Source organism: Pagrus pagrus, assembly GCF_965226575.1.
Source record: "Pagrus pagrus genome assembly, chromosome: 4".
NCBI lineage: Eukaryota > Metazoa > Chordata > Actinopteri > Spariformes > Sparidae > Pagrus > Pagrus pagrus.
Genome location: NC_140188.1, coordinates 17,629,957 through 17,655,370, shown reverse-complemented (window position 1 = coordinate 17,655,370; position 25,414 = coordinate 17,629,957). Strand labels below are relative to the sequence as shown.

General features: G+C 40.6%; 1 protein-coding gene across 2 annotated transcripts in view; it reads right to left on the bottom strand.

Annotated features, from left to right (window-relative positions):
• The window catches only part of LOC311256109 (leucine-rich repeat and fibronectin type III domain-containing protein 1-like protein), a 187,894-nt gene that overhangs the window by 90,881 nt on the left and 71,599 nt on the right, over positions 1-25,414 (bottom strand). For both annotated transcript variants that reach the window (XM_084350934.1, XM_084350933.1), the window contains exon 2: positions 17,461-17,569. The gene's annotated coding sequence lies outside the window, so the exon portion shown is untranslated. The remainder of the gene's footprint in view (positions 1-17,460; positions 17,570-25,414) is intronic.

Sequence of the window (25,414 nt, the reverse complement as noted above, 5' to 3'; positions counted from 1 at the left end):
AAAATAGGAACGCAAACTCTCCTGATACCCTTCTTTTTCACAGTTTAAAGAAATTGGAGACGGAAATTTGCTGTTTGTCTTTGATACATCATAAAAACAAGTTGTATGCTGTCACAATAATGAAAACATTGCAATCCGCGATAAGGGTTCAAATTGAATTCAGACCCTACAACCCCACACTTAAAATGTATAAAAAATATGGGAGCAGTTTCACATATTGTCTTTGTGCCATTGATGAAACAAAGTAGCTCCAATGGCAGCAGCTGCTGTTCCTTGTTTGTAATGAAGAACTCACTCTAAAACTAAAAAGTATAAAGGGAAATCAAATTTGCTTGCAATGTTCATCATGAGTTGACTCAACTTTATATCTCAAGGTAATTGAACATATTTTCTGATGTTTACGTCACTTGAAAATTGTTTTCACAAAAAAGAAGACTTTTATAAAGACTTTGAACTAAACATTCAAGCCGAGTTTAATCAACTCACAGGCAGTGGTTGAACTTGCATTTTTAACTTGAAACAGCCCACGATTACTTACAGCATATACAGCCTGTGCGTTGTAATACAATCCAATAGAATTGGCTCTGAAACGACGGTATTATTTTGACGATATCGGGTGTTTTCCTTACCCAATGAACAGAATAACAAATGACAACAATAATGAACCTCCGCATGCACCCTTTGCTGTGCAAAGATGTGTCTCTCAGAGAAAATATTGGTATTTGCATATGAAATCAGATCAAACTGTGAGCGATAATTACTTTTGCAGATGTTTTTTTCACAAACACTGCTGGAATATTACAATAATGTAATAGCTTTTAAAACCAGCGATAGCTCACAATGCAGTATAAATGCTTTTTAAAGTCTGCATTTAACACCTCTAAATTTGATGTTGTGGCCATAAACAAAGATGAAGTGCCCTTTCCGGCTAAGGGATTGCTGCTATATTGCCTTCAACCTGTTTCTGTGCGCCATCATTCATTAGATTATAATTGGAAATAATCCAGTGATGTGATCTTTGCACTGAGTACAAGCAATTCATCCATGTCGGCATATGTGTGTGTGCATGTGTGTGTGTATGTCCCGGTGTGTTATACGTTTGTGCACGTTTGTGTGTGTTTCTGTATCCAGCCTGCTTTCCCAGAGCACACTGCACCTCACGATGTAGATGGATCACCCTGTCAGCTCTCTTGCGGAACCACTGCATGATTCACTGTATCTGTGCAAAGGCATGAGCTCGTTCATGTGTGTTTGCGCACATGTGTTTACTGAGAGCTTATCATCTTTGCCTCCGTGAATCTTTGAAAAGGCACATATGCAGCTGGGTTCATGCACCCGATACTTGTTTGTGATTTGACAATGCATTCAATTGCGCGTGCGTATGCATAAATCTTTGTGTGAATGTTTGAACATGTGCTTCTGTCTTTATAATATAGAAGGGTTCGCCTATAAGTGCTTGCTGCTGTATATAAGTGCTTATATGGCTATGTTTTTGAGTGGACAAGAGAATAGCAATAGTACTGTGTCTGTATGTGTGTGTGTGTGTGTGTGTGTGTGTGTGTGTGCTCCATCTATTTCTGCAGAGTCTACCCTAGCGAGAACACTGGGTTATTAACGACCTCAAAAGCAGCGTCATCCATCTGCTGGGTATACACACAAACATACTGTACTGCACAAATGCAGTCACACGCAAACACACACAGTCACTTGAATTAGACATGGTATGAGTGTGTTTGTTTAAGTGTGTGTCTGCCCGTAAATGTACCCAGTTGTGAGGCTATAAGTGAACAAAGCCGCGCCACAGCTTAATCTTTGTTTAATGCTGTGGTGATTAATGGTGAAACAAATCTGCGCAGCTTCTGCCTCACATCAACAATATGTCAACTGTCACTGAACCAATACTTACACACAAAATCTTCAAAAAGTATCACTCTTTGTGTTCTACTCTTCAAATGGGCGCAAGGAAAGGAAACAGGTAAAGAGCGAGTGAGCTTGGGAACACACACACACACAAAAGAAATCAAAGCATGGAAAGGCATGAAAAAAAGTGAACAGACAGGTGAAGAGCAGGCCAAGGCGAAGCCCTGGAAAGAGATGAAGCTAAAGCAAAAACAAAGTGCTCCAACAAAATGGGGTATCTGTCAAAACCAGTGGTGAAAGCAAAAAGCTTTCATTGGCCGCAACATAACTTGGTGGGGGCCTGTAACTTAGCAACAGCCAATGACACATGGATGGTAACAGTGAGGAGGTGGGAAGAGTGTTTGTGTGTGTGCGTGTGTGTGTGTGTGTTGTGGGGGTGTAGTGAGAGTGTGTGTATGGGGGCTGTGAGAAAGTGCTAGAATGGTCTGGAGATCTCGCAAGTAATGAATTTGGAGTGTTGCTGCCACAGAGGGTGAGTGTGGGGGAGAGAGAGAGGGAGATTGGGGGGGAGAGAGAGAGAGTACATAGTATTATCATAAAAAACAACATGTGCTGCTTTTATTCACAAGCGGAGGGATATGTTTTTACCATGGACCCATTAAACCACATTTCAGTGAAATAAATACAATCATTTGTTTAATTTTAACTTTCCCAATTATTTTGGGAAACCCCCAAAGTGCATCAAGACTCTCCCCAGAGTCCCTCGTCACATGGGTGGAAGCATTTTTTGCTCTCTCATCATGCCAAAACTCATATCTGTGGGAGTTGTGCAGCAAACCATTTACAGCTCTCACGGAGAGTATTGCATTAAAGAAATCATGGGAAAAAAATCCAAATATGGTTTAAATGAGCTAGCAGCCCTAACTACTTTTTAAGTGACTGAAAGGGGCTCTGTGGAACTTCTAGTGATTTAATGCAGCAATTTAGTCCTTAGTGGACATCCTAGCAGCGTCAAAATATGACATTACCGCAAGTGCTATTCTGCTACAAAGTGTGTACACAGTGTGCGCTGAGCATCTTTTTATATATCCTAAAAACCCAATCAGTCACCACAACCTATCCACAGTGGATTTTGTAGATCTTTGTGGCTCAGTGTTACCTGATCACAAAAATGTTTTTGTGAGGTTACAGTGACATTGACCTTTGACCTCTGACATCTAAAATCGAAAGAGTTCATCCATTAGTACAAGTCTGAACATCTGTATCAATTTTGAAGATATTCCCTCAAGGCGTTCTTGAGATATCGTGTTCACAAGAATGGGATTGACAGATGGACAACCTCAAAACATAATGCCTCAGGCTCAGAGGCATAACAATAATGGGCATGGATTGGACGTCATCGTGGCCATCTGATCATGACCATTTTCCAACCAAATACATTCTCCATTAAAATGTGATTGTGCTAGAAAAACACAATGACATGTACATTTGCTTTTTTTCATAGCAATAATACAATCAACATTTTCCGGTTTGGAATAGAGAGTCTTGCATCTGTTATTGGACGTGCAAACAACACTGAAGTATCTGCGCTGGTGGGAGATCATTTTTGGCCACGGACATGACATCACCATCCGACCAACATTTGCCAGGAAGTGGCTTTTGTGTGGTACCGTAGTGCAAAGATCTAGACATTGAGTGAAGTCAAACTAAGTTTCTATGTGCTCCCGGAGAACCCACCCATAAATCTTTGATAAACATCTATAATTCCACTTTCAATCGACACACACTTGGATGCTGGAGGACAGGGGTACAAACCCCTGTGCCAGCAGAGATCTGCCCCGCCAAAGTGTCCTCAAACAGGAAACCGAATCCCTGTTGGCTCCAGAGGTGCTGTCCTGTAGCTGACCCTGACCTTCCTGCGGAGGAGGGCAAGAAAGCAGACACTTTCTCTGTGGGGATCAGTGTTATTATTGTATGAGGTGTGCCGCTCACCTTTTGAAATCAATTGGAAAAATGTGTGGTAGATCTTCTCTTTGTGAGGGCAGCAGCAGCAGCCTCAGCTATTTCCCCAGAAAAAAGAGTTATACCTGCTACTGCTGGGTTAAGACCTCCTTATTCTAATTTATGCTTTTTTCTTAAATGTCTTGATCTTAAACGTGTTGAGTGAGTGATCAAAATGTGAGGTTGTAATTTGAAAGTGAGGATAAATCACCCCTCTCTGCCATTAACTCTTTTATTCAACCTTTTCTATCGCTGCACGCTGACTTTGTTTCAGTGTATGAATAGACACATTAGCCAAGTAGGCCAACACAGTTTCCATGTTTCAGGCCAACCTGTGATTGTGACCATTTATACAGCTCTGAAACCTCTCTGCTTTTGCATGACAGGTTGAATATAGATTCCCACACTATAATATAATGACTTCATAGTTTCTATAGAGCTGACGTGGCAGACTGTGAGCTGGCAGTGAATCCTTGCCCACTAAACCGTACCTTCTGCTTTCTTCAATCGCACAGATAATTCAGCGTGACTGCATAATGCAAGTTGTTGCATTAACATTTCAGAAGGTGCCTAAATACAGAAATCCTATAAGGTTGACATATCTGGGCACATGGCGCACACGCAGGAGAAAGCCAATTAATGTGAGCCTCAAGGAGAACATGAGGAAGGAGCTAACGAAGAGCTCCAAAAGAAAAATACTTTGCACGTAGCAGAAAAGTAATGCAAACATAAGAAAGCTGGCTCCCAAGAAGCTGATAATTTCACAGCCGAATGCACCCTTTGTTGGCAGTCTTTTCCAGTCAAATTTGAGCGAAGGCTTGCACTAGTGAGTTATGCTGTCAGCCAGAAAGAAAAGGATACTGGTAAGCAAAGTAGGTTAACACCATGCATTAGATCATCCCCTTTTTTCACACGAGCAGCCTTCTAAAAATTCTAATTGCCACTGACTTCCTATGAAAATTGGAAATTTAAGGCAACCCAATGGACCATATTCATAATTATTCCTGTGACATCACAGTCAGGGTGGGAAGCTCAGCTGTTGCACTGCTGTGTTCCAGGTTTGAAGTCCTGTAAATGTAGGAATTCTGACTTTATTAAATTATTATTCTTTCACTGCTTCCGGAGTGATCAGCAACTGAAAAGACAACAGTAAGCGTAAATCTAAAGGGATGTCAAGCCATATTTGATAAGCATCAGCTACCGTTAGGCAACAGCTAGGCTTGGGTGCCGAACTCATACGTTAGTGTTGGATGGATTATCAAATATGTTGTTTTATTCTAAAATATGCCACGATGTCCCTCCAGTTATTCCCTATCCATCATCTTTTCAGTTGCTGATCAATCAGGAAGTGCTGAAAATGATATAGTTTTGTCGGATTTCCGACATTGCAACCTGTAACACAGCAGCATCACATTATCCTAGCATTTGAGCTTCCCTCCCTGAGAGTGACGACAGAGGGAAATGGCCGCCGTGTGATTGTGGTCATGATATTATCAAAGTCAATGTTACACTGTTGATTAGAAGGTCACCATTGTAGTTCATCTCTGTGCATTTTCTCCCCATCAGCCAAATCTCTCTCCAACTAGGCAAGCAAAGTTGACTGCAATGCAAATACACACACACACACACACACACACACACACACACACACACACAGAGGCACAAACAAATACACACATCCACAAAGGTACACAGGTGCTGATAGACACAGTTGCCCAGACAGAACCTCATCTCCAATGTGGACTTGATACACCTCTGGGATCTGAGCCACACAAACACTGACACACACACACACACACACACACACACACACACACACACACACACACACACACGCACACACACGCACACACACACAGATGCTGTCTTTCAGAGATCTGAGTGGGGATAGGAAACAGACATTTGCTAATGGCTCTTCTGTTACATGACTCCTTCGCTCCGCTCTCTCTCTCGCTCTCTCTCTCTCTGCTGGCTTCTCTTTCTCACTGTTTCACACTCCATCTCCAATTCTGTTTCTTTCAATCTATTAATCTCACTCTCCTTTTGTGTCGTTGTCATCCTATTTCTTTTTCCTTGTCTGTGTTCTTTCTGTCTGTCCTTCTCTGTATCTTCTTTCGAACACTCTGCCCTATCTGTCGGTGCAGTTGATAATGAGGTGATTGCGGCGGCTAGCACAGTGCATCATTGCTTGTCGCGCTGCCCTCCTGTGTAATACTAACCGCGGCCTCTGGTTTACTGTAATGCCAACCACACGCACACACTGACACACATCCCTGCTGCTACGTCCAATCTCTTTTAGTCGTCCAACAGAATATTTGACACTTAACATCTATCACTTCTTCTTTCTCTCATCATTCTTGTGTTTAATTTGGACCATCTCTGTTACACCAATCTCATTCTCACCACGGACAGCTACCAGACAGAGTCTTGCCATCTTCAGGAGTTTTCTGTCTGTCCTTCTGTCTGTCCTTTTCTGTCTGTCTGACTCTGCTGTTGTTGGACGTATCAGCAAGGGTGAGGAGGATGAATACAGGGCTCTGGTGGACAACTTTGTCACATGGTGTGAGCTGAACCACCTGCAGCTCAACACAACAAAGACCAAAGAGCTGGTGGTGGATCTGAGGAGAACCATGACACCAGTGACCCCAGTTTCCATCCTGGGGCATAACGTGGGCATCGTTGAACACTACAAATGTCTGGGGGTGTTCATCGACAATAAACTGGACTGGACTAAGAACACCGAAGTCCTTTACAAGAAGGGACAGAGCTGCCTCTATTTTCTGAGGAGGCTCCGCTCCTTTAACATCTGCCGGACTATGCTGATGTTTAATGAGTCTGTGGTGGCCAGTGCTATTCTGTTTGCTGTTGTGTGCTGGGGCAGCAGACTGAGAGTAGCAGATGCCAACAGAGTCAACAAGCTGATCAGGAAGGCCACTGACGTTGTGGGGGTGGAGCTGGACACTTTGACAGTTCTGACTGACTTCAGACTGAATTTTTCGGCTCAGATAGAGCAATACAGTAACTTCCAGTCACTCTTCTGTCCCTCTAAAGGATCTACCGTCCTCCAGCTCACTCTCACCAGTGCTGGGTGATGTAATTGTCAGCTCCAAACATCAATAATTCTATTTTTATGCCCATGTAATGTATGGCTGTGCATGTTGCTGTCTGTAGTTCAACCCTTTCGGTGGTTTGTATGTCAAAGCATTAGTTTAGTTCATGTAATGTTCAAAAGCAGACAAATAATGATGTTTGTGGCTTTTACTTCCTTTTGTAATGCTGCTTTGATGTTGTACTTTTGTAACGTTGGTAGATGTGCTTCCAATTGCATATTTAAGGTATGCATAGAAACATTAATGTGTTTAATTTACCAATAGCTCTGGAATCTTACACAAAAAACTCGGCAAAATCATTTCTTCTGCCATAATGGTGGTGAGAGCAGGTTAACATGCAACAACGGCCTCTTTTTTAGACTCAAACTGGGGATGCTGTGGTTACGTACAACCATGACAACCTCCGCTCTTTATTGATTCTCTGTTTTTTCGGTTTTCTGGTCGAGTGGAGGCAAACAACAGCATGGCTAATTGCTGTTTGTAATAAAAATCTGTTTTCACCAGCCGTCACTTTTTCCAATAAACATGTTGTGCGCAAGTTGAAAGTGTGAGACCTAATTTAACAGCTGTCTCCCTCATGTGTTTGTCCGTACAATTTCTGTTATCCTAACCTACAATTTCACTGTCAAAAGGGGTTGCAGCCTCTTCTACTCCAGTCCCACTGATTCTGGTGCTAGGACAGGAAGCAAAGATGTGTTCATAGCATACAGCAGGGGTTCTGAAACTTTTTCACTCGAAGGTCTGCATCTGATTGTTTTTCAAGGTCAGGGGACTGGAAGGATTGGCAATAAACATGTAATCAAATATTTAATATCACATCTCTCACATTGTTCGTCCTTTAATAGACTAATAATTAATAGAATGACAGATCTGTTTTGTTGTGAGACTCAGGAAATGGGAAAAAAATGGTATCATATATTATTATAATATTATTATACTATTGGATCATACTCATTATAATATCTAATGACCGAATAATATACATGCATATATACATACATAATGTATATAGTCAATCACTGAGTTGAGGAAATAACTATAACAACAGTTTTAGTGCTAATTGTTGTATTTCTGGTGGGTTTTTTTTGTTTTGTTTTACAAGTTGAATCACATTGTCTAAAAGGCTACAAATGCAACATACAGTATTCAGTATCAAATTAAAAAGAAGGTTGTGTTTTTTAAAAGTGAAAACAATTTCAACAATTTTGATTCTCAATTTCTTTATTTTTAAGATAGAGCTGTTTTAGGTGAGAACTGGGGTCTAGTCTAATTATCAACAGAATCAATAGTAAAAAAATATAAAATGATAAAGTTGGAAATATTAATTAACGGTTGAGTTTGCTGATGACAATTTATTAAAATTTAGAATTAGAAATTTTAAATCTGCCTGTCCAGAAATCAGTTTATTAAATAAAGCTGTGGTGAAAGTAGACAAAAGTAATAAAAGGATAAAGCTATGTATTTCAATAAAGAAAAAAATCTAAACATTCTCATTTTAAACAACCTTTGCGACCATTTGAGTATAGATTTCTGAGTTTATGAGGTGCACTTGAATGCTCAACGTCAAGCATTTAAGTGCACCTTTGTCGACTTAAGGGCTTTGCCATACAAAGTGGTGTAGATTTCATGGTTTACAACATGCAGCTGAATGCAACATGAACAAAAGAGGATAGAAGCATAGTTATATCTATGGAGAGAAGCAGCTCATCCGCAATTGACACCGCAGAGACTCTCAGCGTAATATCTTTATATTTTTTATAAAATTTCCGTGTAATCAACATCAGAAACAATGTACTGATCAAGAGAAAATCTGATTCAATATAAAAAACGTCACACTTCATAATGTATTGCAGCCTTCATAACATGAGATACGGGGTGGGTCCAGATTGACTTGCTGCTTGGTCCATACGCGGACCGGAGTAACAGACTTCGGAAAGCCCTGGCATAGAGGAACTGCAAACCAGTGACAAGGACTGTAACAACATCAACATGACTGCACTGTAACAGCAGCCAAGCAGCTGAGGGAATATGAAGATCTTGAAGCTGTTTGATCATAAGCTGTTTGATATGCTGGAACAAGCACCGTCAAGTCGACCTTGAACAGATGATAAACTAAAAAAGCTGACAGCAAGACGTTAGCATACATAATAGAGTATAATCCAATAAAGACTCATGAAAATACTAAAACCCGCTGGTCCAAAGTGGGGCTATTGTTTTCACCTCCATTTGTGTATTTTTTGTGTTTGAACCTGGCGAGAGCAGGTTTCTGATAGCGTGGCCTTGAGGTTCACAAGCCAAAGTGCCAGAGTTACAAGGTTTTTCTTCTCGTTTCTCTCCATCTATCCATCCACATGGCAAGATCTCTCTAAAATACTCACTACTGTAGCTAATGGGGTTTTGACATCAAAAGCTTCCCAATCTGAAACACACTAAATATAGACCCTTTATTCAGTTGGTTTCCCGACATTCTGACTCTCTTCGCCTCTCCTTAATGGTTTCTTCATTAGCCACTTTTTATTCTTTCTTCCATCTTTTATGCCTCTTTGCTTCTCTTCCTCGATTCCTTGTTTTCCGTCTTCCATCCTTTCCTCCACCTCTTTCCTGCCCAACTTCCCCGCTTTCTTTTGCTTTTATTCAAGGTTTTGTGCAGGTTTAGCTGTGACAGATGCGTCTCATTTTGCAGAGAGCAGCAGCGAGCCTTTTTCTGATTTTGCGATTATGCTGATTGGGGTGTAATAATACGAAAGAAAGAGGGATGGGATAAGCAGAACTGATGGGACAGAAATAAGTAGAGGAGAGGAGGCGTAAAAAGGGGAGAGGACAACAGAAACACGGGGACATAAGAAGCCGCTCAGCATACAATCACCGAAGAGGGGGGAAATAAAGTGGAACACAAAAGATAAGGGAACGGAGGAGAAAGGAGAGCAGAAAAGAGGTGGAGAGACGTGTGTGCCACTTGGTAGTCATCACACAGAAGCTTTCTCCATTCAGGAACTCGGTGTGCAGCTGTCGCTTCAGGGAAGTGATCACACACACTCGGTCACAGATACAAACACACACATACACACATGCGTTACACACAAACACGCACTATCTTTCTCTCTCTCACACACATGCACTCATGCTTTGGGCTGTGCTTTGAACTGATCCCTGCCACTGGAGAGAGCCGGCTGATAATAATATTATCCTATGGCCTTCATATGGTAATATGGTTTTATTGCTATGAAGAAATATGAATATTACGGCTTTCAGAGGCGGCTTAGGGAATTACATGGCTGTCATGCTCCTCAGCTTCAATAGAATATTTAGATTCTCTATTTATTCGGGGTCTCTGGGTGGGAAATCTATTAAGTTATTTACCTTTGCCGCGATATGCGCCAGCATGTTGTATATTCATACCTGTGAGAATGTACAAAGGCAAAACAGAAGACACGCATTGAGGTGCTATTGAGTGAAGGTCACAGCGCAGCGGGGTGGCCTGGCACACATCTGGTTAGAAAGGATCGTGTAAGACAGGCTGTGGCATGAAACAGCAGAGCAAACAAACAGCGGGATGACAAAGGAGCAGGTAAACTCAGACACCCCTGCTAACATGCAGGATAGTTTAGCCCAGAGTCTATATCGAACACGAGCAAGGCAGAATCTGGTTACCGAGACGTCACGCTCATTTTTCCTGTCCCTACCCATTAATCATTTCTTATGTTCATAAGCATGTTGAGTACATTCTCTGTGATCACGATCTCACTAAACTGTTTTATCCTCCACCCTGGAGCTCCAACCATCACAGCTGCTGTCCACGCTGATAAATCTGGGGCTGTCCTGGGTGTTTCCCTGACATTCACTCCAGTGGACAAGAACTCTGCCAGTAGGGACTCATGGTTAATAGGTTGCTTTGACTGATCAGCAGAGTTGGAAGATGTACTAAGATCTGCTTTCACTTTAACTTATCATTCTGAAGTAAATACTGATTGCAAAATGTGATGGCTATAGAAAATGACACTCTCTGTGTATAGACTGAATCCCTATACTGTAGTAGTCTCGCTTTCACTATGCTATTCTTTCTACTACCGGACTGGATGAAGGTTAAATTCAATAACGGCACAAATAAGGTATGGATACAACTGGCTGTTTTACTCTGCCTGAAATTGGGGTTTCTAGGTCAAATCAGCCTTACTACTGTTGTTTTTTTTTATTTGGACAGTAGCCAGGCTGTTAGCAGTAGCCATGTTGCTAATGCCGTCTTTTGTCTTCAACAAAAACACCACAGGGAAATGCTAGGAGGAGGGAAGTTGAAAAGAGTCCACTTTCAGTAAAAGTAGCACTAGTAGAACTGTGAAAATACTTGGATACAAGTAATATATAATTAATATATAATATTTATAGCACTAACAAAACTGCAAAAAATATCAGCATCGGTATCAAAGCACCAAAAGTAAAATGACTATTTATGCTAAATGGCATATTGCAGAATAATATACATTATATTATTGGATTATAAATAGTGTTGCATGTTGTGGAAGAACACCTTCAATGTTGCAGCTGGCAACTGCTTTTACTTAATTTTATTACTGGGTAGTTTAAAGTAATGATTAAATTATGATGATACAACGTCATTCATTACTTGATAAAAAAAATAACAGTTTCTGTCCGTGATGTAGTACCTCAAAATTCTACTTAATTACAGTACTACACAGTAAATACACTTGTATTCGATTACTGCTGATCGCCCTCCCCGCCGATCAGTACTTTTTTGTTCCAGCCAAGCTCCCTCTACTCCAGTTCATACAGCCTCAATATGAGCGTTGACTAACTACTTCAGTGCATTTGTCTGGCATAAGATAAGTCAGAAATGTGTGTGTGTGTGTGTGTGTGTGTGTGTGTGTGTGTGTGTGTGTGTGTGTGTGTGTGTGTGTGTGGTGTGCTCTCTGCACTAACCCATGTGTAATTAAGTGACATTACACCAATGAAATGTCCCCTTTGCTTCCACTTAATTAAATAAGAAGTCTTCATCATTTCAGGTATATCTCTTCTTCATGATGTTGCCCCTTGAACCAGCTGTGATCGGAAGTATCCAGCTGCAGATCCAGTCTGCTTTGGGGGAATTAGCAGTCTAATAAATTCATTTTCAACAGTGCAGCTGAAATCATAGTCTTGCGGTTCATAAAGGACATTCCCGTTCACTGAACAAGCTCATTTTTGTCTCAGCGCAAAACCCTTTTATTATTTAAGTTAATAATGTGACACAAATTCTGTCAGCGACTCACTGTTGTTTCACTTTATTCAACTATGTCCCACTTTCTTCAGAAAGCATCTTTTATTGAGCCCACAGCTCTACCACTTGATCATAATGTTCTTTTCATGTTGGAACTGTCTTGTCTGCCATTTTCCTCCCTCCATTTTTCATCATTTCATTCTTTATGTTACTGTAGTAGCCTCCTCCAACCCTGTCACCACACATGAATTTTAATATTGTATATTAATATATGAATCAAATTGAGTTCAATGACACATTTTAAAAACCTCTCTTTCCACAGTACCTGAGATCTGCACCTGGAATCCACCATGTCGTTAAGATTGTGTGGTACATTCTTTGTTTGTGGACAGTTAGCTTAATAAAAAATCATGAAGAGTTTAGATAATTATTACACTTAGATGAGTTTTATTTTTTTCACATAACAAAGTGAAATGACAAAAACTAAAGACACACATTTTTCTTCCTACACAAATTAGTGTTTCATTGACCATCATGATATTATGGGGGGAAACACCATAATCAAAATCCCCATTATGGTGTGCTTACTGTTTTACAGTAACAGGGATTTACGAGGAGTGGCCATTAATCTTGACTTATTCTGACATTTGCATTTGGTGAAAATTGCTTTAAGATAAACTGCAGCCCAAATGCATCATGGTATTCCGTACTTTTAGCAATAGCAACGGAGTAACAATGATAAATGAGCAGTATCATCTACACGTGTAAGGGTCCATATGTGTTCATTTCTGGATAATACTTGGAGTGAATCCAAAAGACACTACAGGTCAGCAATGTCAAACCCAAGATAAGAGTATGTTACAGTATTGTTATTGTTATAAGGAATGTTATGTATGTAGAAAACCTTTTATTGGCATTTATCTGTCATATTATTATATTTCATGTATTGTTGTAATGAAAACACAGGGGTGGTGTTAGAGGCATCAGAGTTACACGAATGGACACCACTGTACACAACCAGCCGTACACTCCAAACAGAACTGAGTCTGGCAAAATCCAAAAGCAAAATGACTGGTTAGTGAACAGATAAAGCATCACATGAGAAATGCACAAATGCCTCACCGCTTGTCAATACACTGTGCACTGCCTACAACTAATCGAAAAGCCCACACCATGGATTGTGGACACAAGTTTTGGTCAACTCTGAGTTTACTTCTTGTTTTTGAAGACAGTGAAGTGGTCCTCTCTCCCTTGCCAAGCTCTTCCAACTGTAGAGGAGATTAAATGGACAGATCTAAGCTGCTGTGTTCATTACAGTTTGATGTATACTGTGTATACTATGATGCTCCTAACTAGGAGGTTAGTACGGCTGGAAAAAATGCAAGGCCAATGTTTGTTGAGAATCAAACCAATTGGCAGAATAAATGTTGGCAATGTAAATGTCTGCAAAACCTTGAAACTTTACATTTCTTTATCTTGCAACTTTATGTTTCCGTTTGTTAAGTTTTCAATTGTATCTGTCACCACTCTGTGCTTATGGTCTGGTTAGGCTTAGACACAAAAACTACTTGGTTAGGGTTAGGAAAAGATAATATTTTGGCTTAAAATATCTGTTTTGTTTGCTTCTGGAGATACCCCAGGGTCTCACGAAACATATCCTTTTTTGTTGGCACAAATATGGCTGAAAATTGTCCCGGGGGCCCCTTAAATAGATCCAGTAGCATCAGGTTTACAAATGTTGAAACGCTGTGGTCTCTTGTCAAAAATATGCCAATACGGTACGTATTGTACGACACCTACAAATGTGAACATATCAGTGGTTTGCAGAAATGCCAACTGCCAACATTTTGTCGTGACAATCAGGCTGTGAGAATCTGAGTTCTCTTGATACGTTTAAAATGACCAGGCCATTAGATGAATTCTCACAGAAGTACAGAGTGTACTGCATGTGTGAACAAGAGAAAATACCACACACTGCTATACCCACACTTGGTAATTAGAAGCAGGTGTACAGGATCCCAAGATAAATAGCAATGAATCAGCAGCTTCAGCAGGGACTTGAGTGCTTCACAATTACAATTCCCAGTGTTTACGCATTATGTGTGTGCTTGTACGTATGCAGAAAGGTGCAAGGCCGGAACATATTGAATAAAACTATTGCAAACCAATTGCAAATGCTAGACATATTCACAGATTTCACATTTTAAACAAACACATCAAAGTACAGAAACAGAACACAACATATCTGTGCAACTTCAACGGAAATGTATCTGGGGACGTGGTTGACAATCAAATATGATGTAAAAGGACCTCCCACAGGGCTAGCTTCACAGACACATCCGCCCACACACACACAAAGGAATCAGCGTGACCTATTCAAGTCTTTCTAGGGTTTGTGAACTCATGCCTCTTTAGCTTAGAGAGACGTAGACTTCAAATATCCGACTCTTTCACATCAATCTCCTTCAATTTCCGAGATAAGTAATCTTAGATAAGCTGAAACTTCTCTGATACCACACTGCATATTTTCCTCGATTCAGATGTGTAATCTATGGAGATTTCACAAGGGGATAAGAAAATAAAAATAGACTGTATTGTAACAGATATCACCCAGTTCAAAGTAGAAATCTCAAGTAATCCTAAGAAACCATTAAGCAGATAAGAAGTTAGTTGTCTGATTCGAGGTCTCATTGTAAACTCTTGGAAAAAGTTATTTTAATGTCACAAATGCCTCAGTCTATCAGTGTTAGATGAGCAGCTATTTTTGCTCTTCCGCTAGAATAAAACAAACACGCTGAAATGTAAAATGTCTTGGATGTTTTAGCCGTTTAGTTCACTGTAGTAAACCGCTCATGGCAGATGTTTCTCCTGGGTGCTGGCAGGGAATAAAACTGCATGAGGAAATCAAGGGAGTCAACAAGCAAGAAGAAAGGAGAACAGTAGTTTAATCTTTTTCTGCAACTTCTGCAATGAAATCATTTTTCAAACCACCCCTGAAATGGTCTGTAAACCAGAGTTAATACATTCTATTATTGGCTGGAGAAAGCATTTGTATCTGGATTACACCTCATATAACCTCTTCTGACTCCACTCTAATTCAGCATGCTCATCCTCAGTGCAACTTTATACACATAAAGAAGTTTTAATTTTGTACAGTGTAATACTGATTTACAGTAGCATGGAAGCATGGGAAGAAGGCCAAAGAAACAAGCTTTAATCTATATACTGTCCTTACTGGATTCCCTGTTAAACAATGTAACAGTAATGACCTTTCACACAAAAAAATCTTCTAACAAGGAAATCGCTGACAGTTGTTATTTATGGTACAAAATGCCAGATAGCTGACCATGTACAGTAAGACAGAGAATAATGTAAAGGAGAACCGGCACTTTGTGAAAGGTCAGATAGTGAAAGGTCTTGGAAAAAGCTTTTTGCTTTTTCTGCAAGATGGTAAAAACTTTTGAACTTTCTGCAGTTGTGTGTCAATACATTCCTTCAATCTGTGTCACCTTATTCCCATATACAGCACATGCATTTGGCTGCAGAGAAATCACAGAATGCTCTGACACGCAGGCGAGGACCTCATATGGTGCGAATGCATCGTATACAACCCTTGCAAAAAGGGGATGTGAAGCAATAGCGGGAAAAACTTTTGCTCAAAATGTGGGGGAAAATTGCTCAGCTACACTGCCAGACAGTGTTTGTACGAGTGTTATGGCTCTAACTGATTGCCTGACTTGTCTTCATGACCGCTCTTTGGGTAGCTGCCAACAGTCACATACTGATGGCGCTCCCAACAAAAAGAAAACCTGATAAAAAAATAAAAAAAGGCCCTTACTCTCTTTGCTACTGCAAGAAGTAAACAGCAGTAGAAACTTAAAAGGTAACCGAGCATCTGGGGATGAGGTATTCAGGTGAATGAAAAGGCAGTGCACCCAACTCTTTGCACAAATACTGACCAAGGACAGTCATGAAGGAAACAATTTCCTCACTTTTGGTCAACCATTTCTCTTTCAAGCTTTTGCCACTGATTGATGGCTCATGTTGGTCTCACTATCTGGAATATTTTAACCTTTGTCCCAACTGCTCTGCAGGGTTTGGCCACAATGCGCTCTGACAGACTCACTGCCAAGATGTCCACTGTCTAGACTCTGTCCGATTAGTTACAAACCAGACCAGTTTATAATGGTTTAAAGGTCCCATATTATATAAAGTGCGATTTCCATGTCTTTCTTTTTATTGTTAAGCAAGTCTAGTTGCTACATAAATACTGTGAAAGCATTTAAACGATCATTCAACAGTAGGGGCCCACCAATATGGCCTTTTGAGAGCCGAGACTGATAACTGATATTTGGAACTGACATTCATGTGTGTTTAAAAAGAAAGTCTTTGAACAACCAGTGAGGGAATGAACCTAAATACAGTTTAATAGATTATTATTGTTACAGGCAGTGCTGAGGTCTCACCTCTGTAGTAAGCACACTCTACTGTTATGTCTGAAAAAGTTTCTGTACAAACAACAGCAGAGAAGTATGACAGTTGATGATATGTAAGTGCTATACATTAACAGCGTATCCCTTTTTATTTACATCCATCTATCTATTCTCCATCTACCCATATTAATAGCATTATTTCTGCTCTGCTTCGCTGCCTGCCTGCAGACCTGTCTGCCCCCTGTGCTCTTACAGACCTGCTAATATGTCTGTAACAATGGCAGAGCGTGCTGGACCACAGCCCTGCTCTCATCAGACACACACACACACACACACACACACACACTCAGAGAGACAGCGTACACACACAGGAGCACATTTACATTCACATATCAGTAAGTGCACTCAACCTCCTATTATTATGGTACATTAGGTAGGCGGGCGCATGCATACATTTTTACCTACATCTTTCACGTCTCTCACATGCAGGTGCATGTACATGCTTAATTCCACAGGTAACAGACAGAAAATCTTTAAAAAAAAAAACTGCAGGGGTGAAGTTGTCCCCGAGAATTTAGTTGTTAAGTGTAAGTAGAGAATATTATGTTTGAGTGCTTTTTAATCACATGAATCAAAACATAATGTTCATTAAAGTTTTATTAAACTTAATTGGCAATAACTGCATATATATATAATATATATATACAGATGTAATTAAAAAGAAAAAACTACACAAGCTCACAGTTCCCAGTAGAGTGTATTCTGTAACCCCCAGTTAGCACAGTATTAATTCATATAGGGCAAAAAATAGCAAGGCTAAATTTGTATGTGATACCATGCCTACCTCTAGCTGGTGTGCTGGGATTTATTTAGACTCAACATGAAGGTACATTTTGGTGACTGTCAGATGGACTGAAAAGAATGAGATGGCCCGGGGAGATGGATCCAAAGACCTGAGGAAGAGAGCAGAGAAAAAAGACAAGGGTTAGTGCATTATCGCTTATGGGAATATCCCTTTGTTTAAAGGACCATTAACAGTAAAGCTTGCACAACCACTCCTTTGCATATCATGACCAAGTCCCCAGGAACAGCACCGGGCTTTGAAACCAATTTGACACAGTGGCAAAACCGTGTAACTGCAACATCACGTGATGCACACTCGGCCTGTAAAAGGCTGGATACATATTTTGAGTGCCACAATGCCTGCGGAATGATTTTCAGAGTTTGAGTCGTTTGGTCCGATGACGTTTGGAAAGTCTAGTAGAGCAACACTGTTTAATTGCGTTATTCCCATTCAACTTAGCGGGGGGCTCGAGACCAAGACTGATCTTGAGTACTAGAACACAAGCTATCTTTTGCTGTTTTTGTCAAATAAAACTATTTTAATAACTTAAGATGAATGTGTGTATCTAATTTAAGCCAATTCATCCGATAGCTTCAATCAGTTCGGACCGAAGTCGGTCAGTCAATCCCTCCTGCCGCGATAGTTAAACACACTCCTTACCCCGGGTACACAGAATCCAAAAAGTAGATTACTTTGTCACACTTAGCTGCACAAATGAGAAAGGTTTAGAGTGATGCTCAACGTCTAAACCTACTCTCCTCTAATGTGGGGATGTGCCGCTTTCAACCCGCCCACAATTCTCCTCCACACAGTCCAAACCCGAGTACTCCAATCATATCCTACATCAGTTATGAACCGTTTCATAGGGCTGAATTAGGCCTTACCTCTCATTGTTATTCTGTATTTTTGACTCTATCTCGTTTTACTCATCTCGAAGGAAACCGGTGCTGAGAGCTCTCTAAAATAAGACATCAAAACCAGAGTAACGTTCGTGGCTGGCAGAAACCTAGAAGTCAGAACAAAATAAAAATTTCTAATGCCAAACCGAAAATAGTCTTGACACCACAAAATGTGGGCGCTGATGCAAAAATTATGTCAGTTTTTTAACAATTCATCCCGTGTGGATCAAAGTGCGATCAAATTGAAGCTGACAGTCTGTACTTTGTGTTTTTTGCAAAGAGTACACATCGACACGCACACGCGCATCAGACATGATGCAGACACAGGCAGCCGGTTTACCAGCCGGCTGAGCTGACGAGCTGCAGGTTATTCGAAAATCATTACACACATCAGAGGCCCAAAGGCGTCGCACCACTAAAACATGTAACGGCGATGCGACTCGACAGTGGGACAGCTGATCAGCCCAACGTGGGATTCTGCACATAGGTAGATGAACACAGATCCCCGACAGCTATTAATGACAATAATGAAGACACACACATGCTGACAACCCGTCTCAGCGAGCGATGACAGCAGCACAAGTATGGCAGGTCTGTTCGCATGCTTGTTTGGGTTGGCAGTCACAGCGTGCACAAGACTGCTGCAGTACACACACACACACACACACACACACACACACACACACACACACACACACACACACACACACACACACACACACACACAGGCTGATTTGACATTAAAAGTTTTAATTATCTTCATGAGAGGGACCCCGACTCTCCCTAAAACACACACACACACACACACACACACACACACACACACACACACACACACACACAGATCCTTTCTTGCAGTGACATCACCATGTTAGTTCTATTTTTGCTTTAATTGTCTTCCCCTCTCTTTATAAGGGCCTTTTTAGCTAAACACTTTGTTCTGCAGCCTACTATCAAAACAATAATTCACAAGAGGATGCTGTGCGGTATAATGCGCTGGTGCTGCAGCTATCTTTAAGTCCCTTGTGCCAGGCCCTGCTGGCTTCAATGAGGTACTTAAAATTGGAGTAAACTTTCACAGAGTGGCCTTTATGCCCCCTAGGCTTCATCCTACTGTAAAATACTATGTGCCCGTTTTTAATAGGCAAAATAATCCCATCTGTAATTGAACAATCTATTAAGCCTGATAATTCTTAGGGGATGAAAAAAATAATTTGTAGTAATAATAATTTGCACCTTGTATTAATAATTTCCAACCTGGAATTACTTAATTCATCTCCTCGGCTTAATTATCAGGAGAATTGTGTGCCCATTGAATTGCTAAATTATACACTTCAGTTAATTCACTTGCCTCCCTCTTTCTCTTTTGATCAAGAGCACATCTTCCCCGCTAACACACAGCCCGCGTTCACTCCGCTTATGAAAGCCTTTGCAGTCCAGTTTAGATTCCCTGACTTATCAAATTACAGTGTTTATTTTGCACAGAATTACTTTGTAGAAAAAGCGGCCTGAGCCTCTAGCTAAACTGCCGCAGTAAACAAAGAATGATGAAACAAACACTGAATGCAGCGTCTAAACTGTTTGAAAAGGGACCAGATCAAATGGAATGAAGGTCATAACATCAGTTTAGGGAATGAATCCACCCTGATGCTATAACTGGGTGCTCCTCCCTAACTGACTGCTTTCTGTACCTTCTAAAGTTGATGCAGTCCTCACGAGTTAATTACCAGCGAGACTGCGCATGAGCAGAGGTTGGGTTGTGACGTTTCACAGACTGAGGAAAGAAGCTGTTCTGTAGTCTGGTGGTACAGCAGAGGATATTTCTGTATCATTTGCCAGATGGCAGCAGGGTGAACAGACTGTATCACAGAGACTGAGTAGATACCGATCATGTTCTGAACAGTTTTAATCACCCGCTGTAGAGCCTTCCTGTCCTAAGCCATGCACAAACCATGCCAATTCTGACTGTTTCCAGTCAGGATGCTTTCTATTGCTTTACTGTAAAAAATGACAAGGACTTGGCACAAGAGTTTTGCTTACTTAAAAGAAAAGCTCACTGAAAAATATAAAAAAATCTGTTGCCCCCATGCCAATAGATAGTCAGGTGAAGTTTCGTAGTGCACAAAACCTTTCTGGAGCTTCACAGCAAAACAGTGTTGCAGCATTCTCCTAAACAACTGAGGTAGATGAGGATGTAACATAAAAAAACAACATTAAATCAATCCAGCTCAAGTCTCCAAAAACCCAGAGATCCCAAATTGATCTGAAAAGATGTTATCATGTTATCTTCATTGCACCGACTTTGCATCGGCATGGGGGTGAGCAGATAATGACTGAGCTGTGAGGTGACAGGTTCTCTGTGATTCTCACTGATGTTATAAACAGGGGATGTGTGTCTTTGCCTCCTTTTTCTAAAATGAACAGTCAGCTCCTTGGTCGCACTGACGATGAGCAGGAGGAGGTTGTTCTCTCTTGTTAACCCTACCATGATTAACTGTGCTTATCATACACCTACGGTAGTACAAGGCTATGTTACTATTTATTCACTCTGTAAACACTTATTCGCTCATATTACACTGATGATTGTTGAATGGTCAGAAAATGGTAGGTTTTTTATCTTTGTTAGGGATTCCAGTTTTAACAATTTATAGCAAAAACCCAAATTAAATTAAAGCTCTTCAAAAAGTTCTTTAAACCTATTTCAAGCCTTCCATTAACCACCTTTATGCCTTGAACTGTCTTTGAAACGCCGCCTTTATGCCCCATGTGAACCATTGCACAGCTCTTGAGTATTGTATGATCTTGAAAGTGGTTGGTATTCTGCTCAGACCTCCTCTATATTTAGCATCTGTTCTCTCCACTCCGCTATGGTAGATTGTGGTGAAATGACCTGTCAGTGAGATCAGTGTGTGTGTGTGTGTGTATGTATGTGCATGTGCATGAATACAAAAGAAAGAGGGAGAAAGTGAGTGCATGAGTACAAAGCAGAAAGACAGGGCGTCCGTGACATGTGCGCGCGCACATGTGTGTGTGTGTGTGTGTGTGTGTGTGCAATATATGTCTTTTTACTGACGATCTCCCTGACACTCTCGCTTTGAACATGAAAGTAAAAGAAGAAACAAAGGAGTAATGTGTGAAAGCAACCTCAGAGGTCTAAATGATTAAAATAAACAGGGCAGAAACACCTACAGCAAAGCACACACACACACACACACACACACACACACACACACACACACCTCCCAGTGAGAATGCAGTTTTGACCTGTTGTTCTTAGTTTCTTGTGAGGAAGGCAGGTAACTCCTGCCTTTTGTCTCCACATCTTTTCCCTGAACCTTAGATCTTCTCAGCCTTATAATATGTTTGATTTCTTGAAAAAAAAAATTCCTCTGCTGTATAATAGCACTAGTTTGCCTGGACCTTTAAACCTAACCCTAACCCTTGTAATTTTAAGTCAGTACATTTGTCTTTTCTTTTAACTATAGAATGGAGCTTCCTGGTTTTCTGATCTGCTCCCATTTGCCCGATTCATTCTTTTGTTTCTGCACATTTCTGACACAAACCCCAATACTTCCCGTATCCGTTTTCAATTACTATAAAAGCCCCCTACATTCAAATGAACACAATCCCTTCATTTCCAAACAAGACTTTTTGGTGAATTTTATGACATAAATACTGCACAGGTACCTGATATACACATAGCAAACTGATTCAGACCATCTGCTCAGCGATGCACAACCACCCATTCACTCTGTGTCACACTAAAAGTAAACACCACCATACGGTATTGCAGGAGAGGCTGTTTGATTAACATTAAACACCAGCCGGTGTAAATTATACCTAAACAACACTCTGAAACTTTGACAGAATGAGATGACTAATAGTTGGCATGTAACACTCAGTACAGTCACGCAGGTAGAAATAGCTATATTAGACTACACAATACATGGGAAAGCAGTTCAAACCCGAATAAGGTGAGAAAATTGTTATATTTTTCCAATCATTATTCATTGATCAAAACATTTTTGGACATTTTAACAAGATCTGCGACACGATTGTTCAAATATTCTATTCGTTTGACAATCACAGCTTTTAAATATTAAGATGATAGACTATATATTTAATACTTAGGATTCTAGCACACATGGTATTTCTTTCTCTGAAAATATTAAACCCACAAAATGAGTTGAATTTCAGAATGTCACTATGTTAGGAATGTAATTGACTCTGTGGGACTCTGGCACTGTTAATCCACATTAGCGCTATCTTCCTGCTGTGAGGTACGGGCCATTACTGAACTTTCTCAATTTAGAGTTTAACCCCAGCATCCGTGTCACATAATGTGCCTTTCCGCCGTTGAATATTTCCCGCTACAGATTGGCCACCGCCTCCCACCCTTCTGTCATTCACTTCTTTTCCTGCATTAAAGTATTAGTATTTTTAGGTTGCTCATCTGTGTGAATTACTCGTCGATGTGCTTTTGTCTTTTCAAACTCAAAGGTTTTTGACTTCTTGCACTCGCTGACTTCACTCTTGCTCAAGTATGTTATTGCTTGTCAGGACTTTAAGCAGACATTACTGTTGAGTGTAAAAACATAAAGCAGGAGGAGTCTGTGTGAACTATCTGTAGACGGCATTAATAAAAGAGAGTGTATCCATTCTGCGATTCCCAAACACGCCCGAAATAGTTCTAGTGATGTTCTTTAAGTCTATACCTAGTGCAGAATAGGTCAGCACGGAAATGAGAAATGTATTTATGGTTACATAACTTCAAGTAAGACCTTTGGAGGCCTTGAGACTATTTCAGCACAAGATATTTAAAGATTTTTTTTTTTAATGGTCTGCGAGCGTCCTGCTCTCATCCCATCCTTTTCACTCCCTATTTCTCCTGATGCACTGAATCCAGCTCTTCTTAACCCCACTTTATGTGCACACACTCCTCTGTCTCTCTTCCATTGAACTCTCTTTTTAATCCACCACACCACTGCCACCCTCCCAGCGCCTTCCTCCCTCCTTCAGATGGAGTATAATTATCTGGTCATCATTATCAGAATAATTCTGTTTCCTCATTATAAACCCATCTGCTCTGCTCTGCTACCAACGCGACATAAACACACAGCCATACGGATGCTGAAGCACACACACACACACACACGTGTCTCTTCCTATCTCCCTCGCTCTGTCCCTTTACTGTCTCGTCGCTGGAGCCACTTGAGTGACTGAACACATCAGAGTAACTGGCGTGGGGTAATTACAATGAGAGTGAGGTAAAGATGTTGGACTAATCTACTGAGATCCATAGAGGAATGAAAAAACGTTGAGCACCTTCTCTCTCTGTGGTCCTGCTGCAGCTGAAGTAAAATCACCTATTTTTTCAATGACATCTTGAATGGCTCAACTTTTATACTCGTGTTCTATCCATTAGCATTCAGTTATAACCACGTGGTGATGTGAACCTAATTAAAACAAGGGTGGGATGGTGACATATTTAGTGTGGGATACTGCTTGTTGATACTCAATGACATTCAGAATGAGTCATTGTCAACAAAAGACTCATCTTTTCCAGTTTTTGCTGCGGAGACATGGGTAAATAAAGACTGATGTTATAGAGGAGTGTGTGTCAGTGTGTATAAGTCCAGTGTGGTGTGTGAGCGCGTGCTGACGGCTTTTCTCATAGATGATAAAGGCAAGATAGCAACAGATGATTCTTGGGAGAGGTCCGCTGGAGGAGAGAAGCAGGACATAGCGCAAGAGGAGAAACCGTTACCATAGCTACCACTATTTGCTAATTATTGGTTCCATTCAATCAACAAATAGTTGGAGCTGCCTTTCTCCTGAGAAATGAACAAAATGACCTCATTACACCTACAGCACTGGATGTTTGTCAAGACAAAATTCGATTAGAACATTTTAATCTCCTTAATGAGATAAGTTTTAGTGGGATACGTGAGCCAATAAGTTTTTTCTTTTGAATAAAACAAAAAATAAGTAACAGAACACGGCCACACGCAGTTGCACACAGGGATGCGGGAGGTCAGTCACAGTTGGGGGTGTTGAGAGGTCAGTCTGTATAATGACAGCATTGTAAATCAATTTGAATGGTCAGGATAACTTATATCTAATAGTTATTAACAACTATTTACAACAATTTGAGAATGGTTTGCACTACAGCAGACAGCATCCTTAAACACTGACATACTTCTGGTCAGAGCAGCCACATCAATGAGGGTCAACAACAGCAAAGAGATAAAGAGGGACAGAAATTCCCCAGACTCCCTTGGAAAATCAGTCAATTTTGTGATCTATCAAGTTAGGGGAAACTTTCAAAACTTTTTGACATGCTGTCTATGACAAATTCTTAAGTATTTGGACCTTCTTTGAATTCAGCATATGTTATATATTAAGTCCTTTTTTTATTTGCGTAAAAAACATCATGTTCGTTTGCCCCGGTGATGTTGACATTTCACTCGAAATGCATGTCGAGATGGCGAAATGTAGAGCAACTTTAGGCTTCCTGATCAAAGAAAGTTTTCACATCGTGGGAGATTCTGACACTTTCTTTTTCTCGCTCGTCCACGCAAGTGCTCTCTCTGCTGAGATGTAAGTTAATGCAAGCTTGAAAAGCAGCGACAAAAATAATGCATGAATCTCGGGAAAATGATTTCAGTCCATTTGTCTAACACATTTGGAAATTTCCATCAAATGCAAAAAAACTAATGAATCTAATAAACTGAAAATTGTGAGGTAGATTAGTGGAGTGCAAAAATATCTATCAAAGAGCATTTCATGTGGTTAGATGTTGCAGAGATGACCTCTAAAAGCCCCAGTGTGACAGCCAAACCTTTTAGCACTTCTCACACAGCCTCACAGTAAGTGCCTGCAGTATGTTTGTGGGAGCATATGTGTGTGTGAATGCATGCAGCAGTGATCAGAACACAGTGTAACATTTTGATCTCCAGCTCTGATGTTGTGTCATTGGACATGCTCACACATATGTGCCCAGTGCACTTAAGAACACCAACGCTTGTACTAATGCTTGTAACTACTAAGTGCAC